Genomic DNA, 14,210 nt, shown 5'->3' on the forward strand with positions numbered 1-14,210 from the left:
GCAGCGCGCCGGCCGTGGCGGCCATTGGAGGGTGAACCAACGGACAAAGGAAGACCTTTCTCTCTGTCTCTCTCTCTTTCACTGTCCACTCTGCCTGTCAAAAATAAATAAATAAATAAATAAATAAATTAAAAAAAATTTAAAAAAAGACAACATTGTTTAGGGCATTTGCCATTCTGTGAGTCTGCTGTGTATCCCGTTTCCCATGTAGGCTCATGCTCTCCCTTTTAATTCTATCAATTATTATTTGCAGACACTGGTCTTATTTATGTAATCCCTTTGACACTTAATCCTATCTTTTTGATCAATTATGAACTTAAACTGATCACTTTAACAGGAAGATGGCATCAGTACATGCCACCTCGAGGGGAATGAATTGGAATCCCCTGGCACGTTTCTATCTCTACTCATTACCCCCATGGAGTGCTTTTAAGAGGCACTACGTCCATGAGCTCGGAACTACACCCATGCACTTGGGCGGCACTTTCAGCATTCCTTATTTCAGTTGGGCAATGCGCAATACCTTGCTACTCAAGGCAAAAGTCAGGAAATCCTCCTTACTCCTCTCCTCTCCCACCTAACTAATAAATATCATTGCCTTGTACAGTCTAAGTGATTTTATAAGCTTTTAATCTGTCACTTCTCTGTACTGCTTCAAGAGCCATCCTGTACACACCACTGGCATATTTTGTTCAGACTGATAGATCGCAGAGATTGCTTGACAGTGTGTATTTGACAGTGTCACCCACTAGCTAAAATAACTTTGTTGGCTTTCATCTGCCAAAACTCAATGCCTGTGTAAAGGATCCTTCATCATCCAGCTGTATGGACCTACCCACCTTGTCACTTGGCACCTTTATGCCCCCTTGCTCTCAACTCTAGTTTGCTCTCTCTGGGATCTTTGCATGAGATGAGTTAACTCATCTCACACCTGTGCTCACCCCAGTTTCTCCTTGGATGAAATAATTTTCTTTCCTTACCTTCTCCAGTTAATTACATTCTGCTTTAGGACAGTTCTTCCTTTTTTTTTTTTTTTTTAAAGATTTATTTATTTATTTATTTGAAAGGCAGAGCTAGAGACAATGAGAGTGGCAAAGACAGACAGATCCTCCATCTGTTGGTTCACCCCCCAAATGTCTGCAATTGTTGGAGCTGGGATGGTCTAAAGCTAGGAGCTTTTTCCTGGTCTCCCATGTGGGTGCAGGGGCCCAAGGATTTGGGCCATCTTCAGATGCTTCCCCAGGTGCACTAGCAGGGAGCTAGATGGGAAGTGGAGCAACCTGGACTCAAACCAGTGCACAAGTGGGATGCTGGCACCACAGGCGGCAGCTTTACCCACTATGTCACAGCACGGCCCCCCTAGATCAGGTCTTAAAAGGCTTCTCAATGATGCCTTCCTTGAAGCTCAGAAAACTAGTTTTACAGTTATGTACTTAAACACTACATGAGTAACATATACTATAGTCATTTAAAGTCATTTAGAAATTTCAAGTCATTAAGAAATGTATTTTCAAATGAAGATCCAAAGTAATACAACACCACCTAGTCTTACCACAGTTCTTTATTAATGCCTTCTGCTCACTACCATGATACTTCTTTATTTTTTAAAAATGTTTTCATTTACTTATTTATTTGAAAGGCAGAGTGACAGCCTGAGAGACAGAGAGTGCAGGGAAGTGGTGAGGAGCGGGAAGAGAAGGGAGGGGGAGGGGGAGGGGAACAAGAGGGGAGGGGAAGAAGAGGGGAGGAGAGGGGAGAGGGGAGAGGGGAGAGGGGAGAGGGGAGGGGAAGGGAAGGGAAGGGAAGGGAAGGGAAGGGGAAGAGGGAAGGGGGAAGGGGGAGAGGGAAGGGAGGGGGAGTGGGAGGGGAGGGGAAGGGAGAATTTTGATGATTCATCTCCTGGTTCTCTCCCCAGTTGGTGGCAAACCAGGGGTGGGCCAGATGTTAATCCATCCTGATTTCCCACATGGGTGGCAGGGATCCACAAACACGGGTCACCTGCTGCTGTTCCCGGCAGCATTAGCAGGGAGCTGTCTGAAGCAACGTGGTCAGCACTGGAACTGGCACTCTGACATGCGATCTGGACATCCAAGGGGAAGCTTAACCCACTATGCCACAATGCCGGCCCATGACATGATACTTCTACATGTTTGCTTTCTAGGTTCATTACTGAAGAGCCTGAAGGCAAAGGTGAGAATGCTCTTGAGTACCCCTAAAATTTTGCCCCTGTGGAAATCAAAGGAGACCACGTCATCGTGCGAAGGCCTAGATGAGGCATTCACATTTCTGAATCTCTTCTGTGTTCCCCAATGAGACAATACATTGCCACTCTTCAAGATGACTATGACCCATGTCTCCATGCTACCTTGGCCACCATTGCGTCTTACCTAGGGGAAGTGTAAGTCACAAAGTAAACATAGAGGGGTGAATGCATTACAGATAACACTGCTGGATTTGGAAAGTATCAATTTCATCCTGTAGCCCTCAGACTAGCCTGGGGTTCACAACACAGTCCACCACTCTTCTTAGGGAAATAAGATCAATACTGGTAAGTATCTAGCACAAGAAACCAGGATTTGTTGAACAATGTTTTTTTCTTTTCTTTTTAAGATTTCTTTATTTATTTAAACGAATAATAGAGACAGAGATCTTCCATCCACTGGTTCACTCCCCAAATGGCCACAGAAACCAGGGCTTGGCCATGTTGAAAACAGGAGCCAGGAGCTTCTTTCAAGTCTCCCATGTAGGTGATGACGCCCATGTATTTGGGGCATCTTCCACTGCTTTCCCAGGCCCATTAGCAGGGAGCTAGATAGGAAGTAGAGCAGCTGGGATTCAAACGGGTGCATATATGGGATACCAGTGGGGCAGGTAGCTGCTTAACCTATTGTGCCACAGTGCTGGCCCCAAACAACGTCTTCTTATGGGTAATGTTTTGCACCGTGAATCAAATTGGTAGTTTTAGTTTGTTGCTTTATTTTCTGTTGTTGTTAACTTTTCTGGAGGAATTCACTTCTTGGCCTTGCCTCTATAAACTTTCTTGCTGTCATTGTTTTGTTGTCATTTGTATTATTGTCATATAAAAGAATGTTTCTAATTAATTAATTAGAGAGGCAAGGAGAGAGATATGGAGAAACAAAGATACAGAGAGAGCTCCCATCTGCTGGCTTATTCCTCAAATGCACACAAAAGGTCCCCAGCCAATACTAAAGCTGGCAAAGGGAACTCAATCCAGGTCTCCCACAGAATGGGCAGGAAGTCAAGCACTTGAGCTGTCACCACTGTCTCCCAGGATTTGCAGCACCACAAAGCTGGTTTCAGGAGAAGCCGGGAACAGAAGGCAGGCATTCCAATATGGGATGCAGAAGCAAGAGTCTTAACCACTAGACCGAAAGTCCATCCTAAGAATATTTTTAATTAATGTATCAGATGTACATACTTATTTCATGAAATTACTAAATAACTTCTGTTAGTCATTTAATAAATATTTTCTGATGAAAACAACTGTGCCAATCACTGTGCTAAATATTAAAAGGTCACCAGGAATGCAACAGGCATCAACTTTTAACTGTCTTCTCATGGAGCGGACAGTCTAGTATTATGTGAACACACAGCAGCAAAGTCTACAGCTGTTGTAAGCACATGAGGAAACAAATATGGTAAAATGCTAGAGATAAAAGTTGGGGAGCAATTCTACCACAAGGTAGAAAGGAAGACCTCCAAGTCTAACCTTGACATTGTAGCAACCTACACAAACATTCAGTCATAACTTCACTTCACATTGTGATTACAATGGGTATAATCAGTTGGATGGATGATACTAATTTAAAGCAAAGAATAAATTAGAGAAAATACTCAAAATACGTCCACAACGAAGTTTCTTTTTGAGGAATGTTAAACAACTTTTCAGTTGAATAAACCCTTTATACTCATTAGCAATATATTAAGAGTTTAAGTCCATTTCTGCTAAAAACAAGTTCAGTACCAAAAGCATACTATTTTGTCATGATTAATGCACCATTTACTAATTTTTGGAAGGGATGCTATGGATTGTGTTAGCTGTAATATCTTTGTTCAGACTATTATCTCATTCCTCCTCTGATAAAAACACTCTCTTAAGGCGAGGGGTGACACTCCTCTCCCATACTTTTGGGTGTGTGCACATAGCTGGTGCTCATCTCTGTGTGTAATGTTACTGGCTTAGACTAAACTATAAAGGGATAGAAGGGCGTGAACCCAGGATGGGCCTTCCGTGAATAGTTCTGAATTGCATATGATGGGAGGCTCTTCATTCCTGATACAGAACTGGGGATATCAGTGTGGAAAAGCCTAAGTTCAGCTTCAGGCTAAATAATAAATAAAAGCAGAGTCAACCAGAAGGTAACAGAAAAGAGGGAGAGTGAGAGGTTCTGAAAGCAAACCAGTTTCAGCTACTCTGAATTCAGTTTATCTCACTTCAACAGGGGGCCCTAACATACATACAGGGAGAAAAATTTAATAAACAGAATCCAAATGATAATGGAAGTGATTTTTATGTAAAAAAAAAATTTTTTTTTGACAGGCAGAGTGGGATAGTGAGAGAGACAAAGAGAAAGGTCTTCCTTTGCCGTTGATTCACCCTCCAATGGCCCCCACGGCTAGAGCGCTGTGGCCGGCGCACCGCGCTGATCCGAAGGCAGGAGCCAGGTGCTTCTCCTGGTCTCCCATGGGGTGCAGGGCCCAAGCACTTGGGCCATCCTCCACTGCCTTCCCGGGCCACAGGAGAGAGCTGGCCTGGAAGAGGGGCAACCGGGACAGAATCCGGCGCCCCGACTGGGACTAGAACCCGGTGTGCCGGCGCCGCTAGGTGGAGGATTAGCCTATTAAGCCGCAGTGCTGGCCCGTAAAAAAATTTAAAAGTCATTTTTAAGGGTTTAAGGTTTGTTCACTTATTTAATTTGGTTTTATATTAGAGTTTTATATATTTTTAAAACAGTTCTAATACATACAAATTAAAACTAAAAATGAACATGTGAGAGTAGGTTTTGGCCTAGTGGTTAAGGCACCTGTATCACCTATCAGTTTCTACACTGAATTCCCAGGTACACTCCTGACTCCAGCTTCTTGCTAATGTAGATACTGGGAGGTGCCCATGATGGCCTAAGTGATTGGATTCCTGAAACCCATGTAGCAGACCTGGATTGAGTTCTGGAGTCCTGGTTACAACTCTGACCTAGTCCTTGTCCATGTGGTCATCTGAGGAGTAAACCAGCAGATGGCAGCTCTCTATTTCTCTTCTCTCTTCATCTTTCAAATAAAAAATAATTAAAACAGTGTGGTTGTATGTACAAGCATGTATATCTATGTATGTGCTTTTAATACCGCAAGTTTATATCCAGCTTGTATATTCAAGAAATTGTTAACAGTACTTGCCTCTGAGAGAAGAAACAACAGATTAGAAGTGGGAGAGAAAATTATGGACTGTGTTAGAAACATAACCAAGGAGCGGTGGAGGCAAATCTGCAATAGCACAATTGAAAGAAGTGTTGTGTATACGTGTGTGTATACATATGCATATATATATATATATATACACATAAGCATACATGCATATATATACACACATAATCACACTATGAAAAATTGAGAGAGGAGAGCTATGCAGAAAGGGTGAATTATGTGTCTTCTGAAAATCTATTTAGCTCCAATGCATTAGAAACATATTGGAAGACATTATGAAAGACCAAGAACAATTTGCTTATTAAGAAAGAGGGTAGGTGGTTGAAAATCATGTTCTATGAAGATCTCTTTCTAAGTCTGTCCCAGCTCTAACCTGTGCTACACTATGCAATTTTGAATTTTTAACTTATTCCTACATGAATATTTCATGTCAATTAATGTTTGGTTAAGAACAGTCTGCTGGGAAGAAAAGCAAAAGGAAGACACATGCATACTTCCCTAGAATAATGACTATGGCAACAGGGGATACAGACAGGAGAAAAAGAGAAAATCAATCTAGCACTCCACAGAGAACAGAAAAGAGGCAGAAGCTGCAGTTATCCTAGAAATTCAGTCCTGACCCCTGCGGTTCCCTCCTCACCTTCTGCTGGCTCCTTTTGATATAGTGGCAACAGGTAGGAAGACTAGGTAGGAATCCGTGAGCTGCAAAACTTTTCTCACAATTTCTGCCTCTAGCCCTGCATTGTAAATCCATCCCTTACAAGTCAATCCAGTACACCCACTTTCCCATGATGCACCTGCTTCTTCTACATCAGGAAGATGACACCATGATGACCATGGGGAGTCATCATGAAACTCCCAGAAAGCCTCACGCACACTAAACCCTGACCTAGCTCCACCCTGTTTGTATATTCACACAGGGCAACGACCGTCTACCCAATACAGCTGACCACTACACATTGGAGCACTCTGTTTGCCTTTTGGATTCCTGTACTTGTTGTTGGTCCTCTGTGGCCTTCTTCTACAGTCTCTCCTGGTAGGCACCTCTGTGGCACACTCATGACAGGTTTATCTGCATGTGGGGCTGCCCACATTCACATGTGAATGCATATTTACTCTCTTATTTTTAAATAAATTCTGTTCTCACTTGTGCTCCTTACTTATGTCACTGCTTTTAACTCTCATCTCTGTGGGGAGAAGAACTTGGAATAAAAATTGGGACACATATTTCCTTGTGGACATTTCTCTCTTTTCTCTAGTCTCCAGGAGCAAACCTGCTCAGCTCCCAGCTTTTTTTTTTTTTTTCTTTTTTTTCCTTTTTTTCTTTTTCTTTTTTGACAGGCAGAGTGGAGAGTGAGAGAGAGAGACAGAGAGAAAGGTCTTCCTTTGCTGTTGGTTCACCCTCCAATGGCCGCCGTGGCCAGCGCGCTGCAACTGGCGCACCGCGCTGATCCGATGGCAGGAGCCAGGTACTTCTCCTGGTCTCCCATGGGGTGCAGGGCCCAAGCACTTGGGCCATCCTCCACTGCACTCCCTGGCCACAGCAGAGAGCTGGCCTGGAAGAGGGGCAACCGGGCAAGAATCCGGCGCCCCGACTGGGACTAGAACCCAGTGTGCTGGTGCCGCAAGGCGGAGGATTAGCCTAGTGAGCCGCGGCGCCGGCCCAGCTCCCAGCTTTCTTTGGCTAGCACTTATCCCATGAAGACGACCAAGAATATATCTTGAACCTTCTTTTCTATGCCAGCTCTAAACTTTCACCCAGTAGTCTCCTTCCAGGTGATTAACACCACTCAAATACTATATCTATAAATTTCTCATTTCCCATTGCTCAGACCTGTATTGCCATCTGATTCACATGGAGCACATCTCTAATTTATCTAATTATATATCCTAGAAATCTTTGAATAACATTCAAAAAAATTATCATTCAAGATTCAACTTCAATGACAGCTTAGTTGAAACTTTCATCAATGTCCTCAGAGATATTAACCTTTTTGGGTACATCTACAGTATGGTACTGAGTGAATGCCTTCATCATGGCAGTTGTAACAATGTTGCAGTTTATTTTTGTGAAATTATGTTACTTTAGAATAAGAATTCCTAGAGGGCAAGATATCTTTTTTTTTAACTTTTACTTAATGAATATAGATTTCCAAAGTACAGCTTATGGATTACATTGGCTCCCCCCCTCCAATGACTTCCCTCCCACCCACAACCCTCCCCTTTCCTGCTCTCTCTCCCCTTCCATTCTTATCAAGATTCATTTTCAATTTTCTTTATATACAGAAGATCAGTTTAGTATACATTAAGTAAAGATTTCAACAGTTGAGAGCAAGATATATCTAATGTACTTTTCAAAACCCAGAAGCTAGGACTGCATCTGCTGTATTAGTAAAAGCTCAATTATTGTTCATTGAATTTATTTATACCATCTGAATACATGTCATAAAGAATAACCCATTTATATTGAAATGCATTACTAAATCGACAATTTTAAATACACAGCATTAATTTCACCTGTACTTACAATCTCACTGGAAGAATATGAGGAAAACGAAAATGTACAATGGAAGAGTATATCAGGTAGATGATTTTAGCCCTGAAGCTGCTATTATTTATACTTTCAGAGTTATGAACTATGGAAGCAATGGTTCATGGTATCAATTCATGTGACTGCTACATGTGGGAGAGGAGAGAAAGAGAGAAGACAGTGGTACACCTCTGTGTTACTGAAGTGTCTAGGTTTAAAGCAAGTGTTTGCAGGCTTCACAGGATCACTGGGTACAAATCTGCTTCCCCAACATTTGGTCTTCACTGACTAGGTGTCTTGCACTTTTGTTTTTCTGCCATGTCAGAGGCCGATTCATACTTATAAAAGTGACTTAGCTTAGTGACCACATCACTGTTACCTGCTAATTTAAGACAAATTTTGATTGCTTTATCACCAAGTCAAGTTCCTATTCAAGGCTCTCTCTAACACCCAATACCAAGCAAAAAGTTACAAAAAAAAAGTTCAATTCCATTACAGTCCACAAACACATACACATGACACAGGTACTAGTCTGCAATGTGCTGAGATACACAAAGTTCACAGATTCAGACAGCATCTATTATTAAGCAGTTCTCAGTCGAGCAAGAAGTTCAGCATCACATTTTTAAAACTATTAATATCATCATGTATACTAAGGGAGCAATCCATAAGTAAATCTTTCAGCCACAGAGCACAGTTTTCCAACAGTGTAATTGGGTTTTTTCAAAAGGTTTAATGCTTTCTATAAAAAAATTTTTCTTATTACGACTTTAGGAAAACAATGACATGCATTTCTTTTTATTTCTTCTTTTTGTTGTTGTTGTTTCGACTTCTCACATCCTATTCTGGGAGTTACCACCTGCCTCAGCATCTATCAGTGCTCAAGTGTGAGCCAACAGTGGACATGCAATAGAGGCTTGAAAACTAAGTGACTTAACTGGAGGAAACAGCACTGCAAATATCTGTTCACCGGGCTGGAATTTTAAAAAATGGTTCTAGGAAACCAAATTCATACAGAACTTATTTTTAAAGACAGCATTTAAAATGCCCTCACACAAAAAAACTGATTTCTAAATATTTGAAATCCAGTTTTAAAATCAAACAAGCAAAACGACACCAACTGACAGGAGAAGTTAGAGAATTCATAAATTCAAATTCTAATCAGAGAAAATAATTTTTTAAAAAACTGTAATTTTTGAAAGGCAAAGATACTGAGAGGAAAGAGGGACTTATTGATTCCCATTTGCTGGTTACCAAATGCCCAAAACAGGTAGAGCTGGACCAGGCTAACGCCAGGAGCCCGGAACCACATCCAGGTCTCCTACGTGGATGGCAAGGACCAGGTGTGGGCAGTGCTCTGCTCCCTCCCAGAGCATGTACTGGCAGGAAGTTAGATACAAAGTGAACCCAGCATTGGAAACAGGATCTTAACAGCTTTTGCCAAACACGGGTCACTCAACTCCCACATTGGTTTTTATTTTATTTTATTTGAGGGGTAGAGCTACAGACAGAGAGAGGGAGAGACAGAAACGTCTTCCATCAGCTGGTTCACTCTCCAATGGCCACAATGGCTGGAGCTGGGCCCACCTGAAAACAGGAGCCAGGAGCTTCTTCTGGGTCTCTCACAAAGGGGCCAGGGCCCAAGCACTTGGGCCATCTTCTGTTGCTTTCCCAGGCCATTAGCAGAGAGCTGGATCGGAAGAGAAGCAGCCAGGAACTGGTGCCTACGTGGTATGCCGGCGCTGCAGGCGGTGGCTTAGTCCAATATGCCACAGCGCCGGCCCCAATCTCCAAGTTCTTCTAAGTAGGGTACACACTCAAGGAGAGGACAGGGAGCAAGGATGGCAGACTCTGCCGTGTGTACCTGGTAAGTGCCTTTCTCTGGACAGAAAGGACTGCCAGGGTGGAGCAGGTCCACTGCATCAGGAGACCAAGACTTCAGTTAGTGAAACAGACAATCCACCTACCACCGTGACCCCTGAAGCCAAGATGACCCACCATGCAAATTCTACACACTGTCTCGTGTGCCTACTACTTCCAGTTTCAATAAAACATGAAAACAGAAAACACTGATGGGCCTAAGGCTTTCTGCTCTGCTTTCCCAAGAGGGAAAAGCAACTGGAAAATCAAGAGGTTACAGGTGAGATGCTGGGTCTTGCTACTGTGAGCACACAGATCAGTCAGGACATCTCAGTCCCTGGAGAAACCGACAGGGGAACAGCTTCAAAAAGTCACACAGCAGAGTGGCAGCCTCTGGTCCGCAGCATCCATTAGAGGGACTGGACTACTCGCCCTGGCGTCTTCCGAACATTCAAGGAAGAAAAAGGAGAGAGGACTGGGGCGTGAAATCGGAGGGAGGGAGGAACTGCCTTCCCCTTTTAACGGGCAGCATCAATTAAACCCGGGGGAGGCGGGGACAGTTTACTAGTTAATTAGTCCAGGGATGAGGCTCTTTCATGTGTAATTCAGAACAGGAACACCTGGTGTGCGGCTCTTCAAAGCACAAAGAGTGGGGGAGGGGGCAGGGAAGCCAAACAATGCGAGAGAGGTCACCACAGAAAGCCAAAGCAAGGAACAAAAACTGTCTCTCTATGACCTTCACCCGGCTGTAAACACAATGCAATTCCCCAGGGTCCCTCCTGCCAGGAGCCCTGGTGAGAACCCACAGCTCCTGGCCCTCTGGGGGAGGTGCAAAAAGACATGGTGTTAACTAATTGTTTTATAACCCAATTACAGGGAAAACAGAGCGCCAGAGAAATGCAAATAGGGATCTAATGATTATAATCACATTCTGATACATAGCACACGCCACAAATATTGACACGCTCTCTGTGTGTTGTGTGACCACAGCTGCCCAGGTAACACTCAGACACATTCAGAATGGGAGCCTGCTACTTTAGGACAAATGACCTCATGCTATGGAATCAGAAATTGAGTGGTTTGCTAATGGAACATCTCTCCTTGCGAATTCTAAGATGGTGAGGTCATTTTTTTTTTAATTGTTGCTTCTAAACATTCTGGTTGTAGACAGGTTGATAAATGCAGGTGAAGAAACATGAATGTTTAAATCGAGCCAAACAATATATGATTTCAGCTGTGGGATCAGTTTAAAGAAATCATAATAAATGTTTAGGAGCTGTATTCGTGAGTTCATTCCAAAGCAGTGAGGGAAAGGATCTACTGGAATGGATGGAATCTGGTACCTTCCAAAAACCACTGCTGTGACAAAGTCTACAACAGCATCCTGTGTGAAGATATGTAAAAGTCTGCCTCCAAGTGTTTTAACTTCAAGATGGTAGGTTCAGAGCAAAATAGCTTATCAATTCCAGCATTTGTTACACTTGCTTCTGTCCTAGGGAAAACTTTAATGAAAACATTCTCACATCTCCTCTTTGTTGTGAGTGTGTGTGTGTGTATGAGAGAGAGAGAAAGGGATCCTACTATCAGAGAGATAAATAGATATACACATAATGTGAGTAAACACTGCATTTAATAATTGCAACAGGACAGGTGTAAACAAAGAACGTCATGTTAACAGCGCAGGAAAGGCAGACAGGATGAGATCTGGGGATGCCTACAATAAAAATCACATATGGAGAGGACCTTACAAGAACGAGGTTTCAAGAGGTCTGGGTGGGCAGTCTGAGAGGAGGGGTAAGCAGGAAGGAGACACAGGGCTTGGGAAAACCACCAAGTGTTCAGGGAATGGCAGTGCAAACCAGAGACGTGAAATGACTTGGACATTCTCCTGAAACGCGAGACTGAAATCAATGTGTCGTATTTGGGAGATGACATGGAGCCATGAGAGGTTTCTGAACAAGGCAGTGGCTCAATCACAGCATTCCTATAGGACAGCAATTCATCCTACGAGGATATGAGAGGGAAGATGAGACAGGGATTTCACCTACTCCAGTGGCAGCAAGCAAGTGTTTGGCTTTGGACGGTGTGAAGAGAAATGGAGATAAAAGAAGAACCAGTGAGGAGACGACAAAGCCATCAGAGAGGACTCAGAAGGATGAGGTGTGGGCTCAGGGCTACTTTGAGGCTCATGAAGCCCTAATGGATGCCAGGAAACAGGCAAGGCAGACAAGTGGTGAAGGCAGCCCAGACGTCCAGGCTTTCTGTTGCTTTGGTAGCTTCCCCAGAGAACAAGCAATGTTTCCAAGGAAAGGAGGCGACGGTCTGCAGGGAACACGGGGTTCAGTACCATGGTCAGTTATTACTGGCTTAGTGAACCTGGAAATTACTTAATCTCTCTAAAACGAAAGGGATTCCTTTGTGCAAAGGGAATTATAATACAAAGATACTTCGAAAAGTTTACAGAAGAAAGCAATCAAAATCTAAGTTTATTTTGGTGTAAAACAACTTAAAATCCTTGCATATAAGGTGTATTCAAAAAGTTATTCAAGATAGATGTTTTGGGAGCCAGTGTTGTGGCGTAGCTGACATCCTGTAAGGGGGTTGGTTCAAGTCCCAGCTGTTCCACTTCTGATCCAGCTCCCTGCAGATGCTCCTGGAAAAGCAGTGGGAGATGACCCAAATCCCTGGGGCCCTGCCACCCACATGGGAGACCCGGATGAAGCTCCTGGCTTCTGGTTTCGGCCTGGTCCTGCACTGGCTGTTGCAGCCATTTGGGGGAGTGATCCAGCAGATGGAAGATCTCTCTCTGTAACTGTCACTTTCAAAGAAATAAATAAATCTTAAAAAAGAAAAAGGTGTTTATTATAAAAATACTATGGATGGATTTCAAAATTTTTTGTACCAAAATATTTATGTTCTACTTTCATTTACCCATAAAGATTTTTAAAATCTTTAATTAATTAATTAATTTTAAAGAGGTACACAGAGAGAGAGGGACAGACACAGAGAGGAAACTTCTACCTGCTGATTCACTCCCAAGATGGCCTCAAGGGCCAAGCGCAAGAGCCCCTTCCAGGTCTCCCATATGAGTGGCAGGGGCCCAAGCACCTGGATCATCTTCCACTGCTTTTCCCAGGCCATTAGCAGGGAGCTGGATAAGAAGTAGAGTGATCTAGACAAAACCGGCGCCCATATCAGATGATGCTGTTGCAGATGGTGGCTTTACCCACTCCACCACAATGCCGGCCCTATCCATGCACTTTCTGAAACACCCTTGTAGAGGTACTCCGCTAACAACTGCAATTAAAGATTGATGTACAGGACTTAGGCCAACTGCTGCAGATCCCACAAGGGATCCAGACCTTGTGGCCAGGAGGTGGGAGCGCAAACGTCTTTCCTCACCAGGACAGCTCTCTGGCCCTCTCCAAGCATACCTAAAAGGAGTAACTGTTCCAAACATTCCAATCAGACATGCTTTATCATCAAATTCCTATTTTTGGAAAGGGCCCTTGCTTTTACTTTGAAAGTTCTGTGTCTGGGTTTCATTTTCTATTCATTTTTTTAAATTACATACTATTTGAATGACAGAAAGAAAGAGGGACAGAGAGACCATGTGTGTGTGAGAAAGAGCTTACAACTTCTGGTTCCCCCCTCAACGCCCAGATGCTCACAACAACTAGGAACCAAATCCAGGAACTCAATCTTGATCTTCCACATAGATGGCAGAACCCAACCACTTGAGTCTTTCCCACTACTTCCCAGGGTCAGCATCAGCAGGTAGCCGGAGTTAGGAGCCAGAGAGGTAACTGAACCCAATGCTGAACACGGATATCATAATCACTATGCCAAACAGTTGCCCTCATATTTTCTTTTTTGCTTTGGTTTTTTTAATTAAATATGTATGCTCCCTGATGCATTCTGACTGGATTGAGTGTCTTTAACTTATTGCTATTGAGATAAAAATACTTCTGGATCTGTTCCTACTCAATAAAATAAATATCTGTAAGTTGATTTTTCATTTATGTATTTATTTTCATTTTGTTTGAAAGGAAGAAAGAAACAAACAGAAAATTTTCCATCTGTTTGTTCACCTTCCATATACCTGTTATAGCCTGGGCTAGGCAGGCTGAAGCCAAGAGCCTGGACTCAATCCAGGTCTCCTACATGGGTGTCAGGAACCCAAGTATTTAAGCCACCATCTGCTGCTTCCCATGATGCACACTAGCAGGGAACTTGATCAGAATTGGAGAAGCTGGGACTCCCACCAGGCATACTGATATGTCCCAAGTAGCCTCTTAACTACTGCACCAAATGTCTGTTCCAACTCTGGAACTTTAAAATATCTTGGCCTTAGAAAAGCAGGTCTTAATATATTTTTATA

The 14,210-nt window shown here is 43.1% G+C and overlaps 1 protein-coding gene across 14 annotated transcripts in view; it reads right to left on the bottom strand.

The window, feature by feature from the left end:
• Positions 1 to 14,210, bottom strand: part of SOX5 (SRY-box transcription factor 5) — a 1,100,902-nt gene that overhangs the window by 637,959 nt on the left and 448,733 nt on the right. The window lies entirely within an intron of this gene.

This window comes from Oryctolagus cuniculus, chromosome 9 (genome assembly GCF_964237555.1).
Source record: "Oryctolagus cuniculus chromosome 9, mOryCun1.1, whole genome shotgun sequence".
NCBI lineage: Eukaryota > Metazoa > Chordata > Mammalia > Lagomorpha > Leporidae > Oryctolagus > Oryctolagus cuniculus.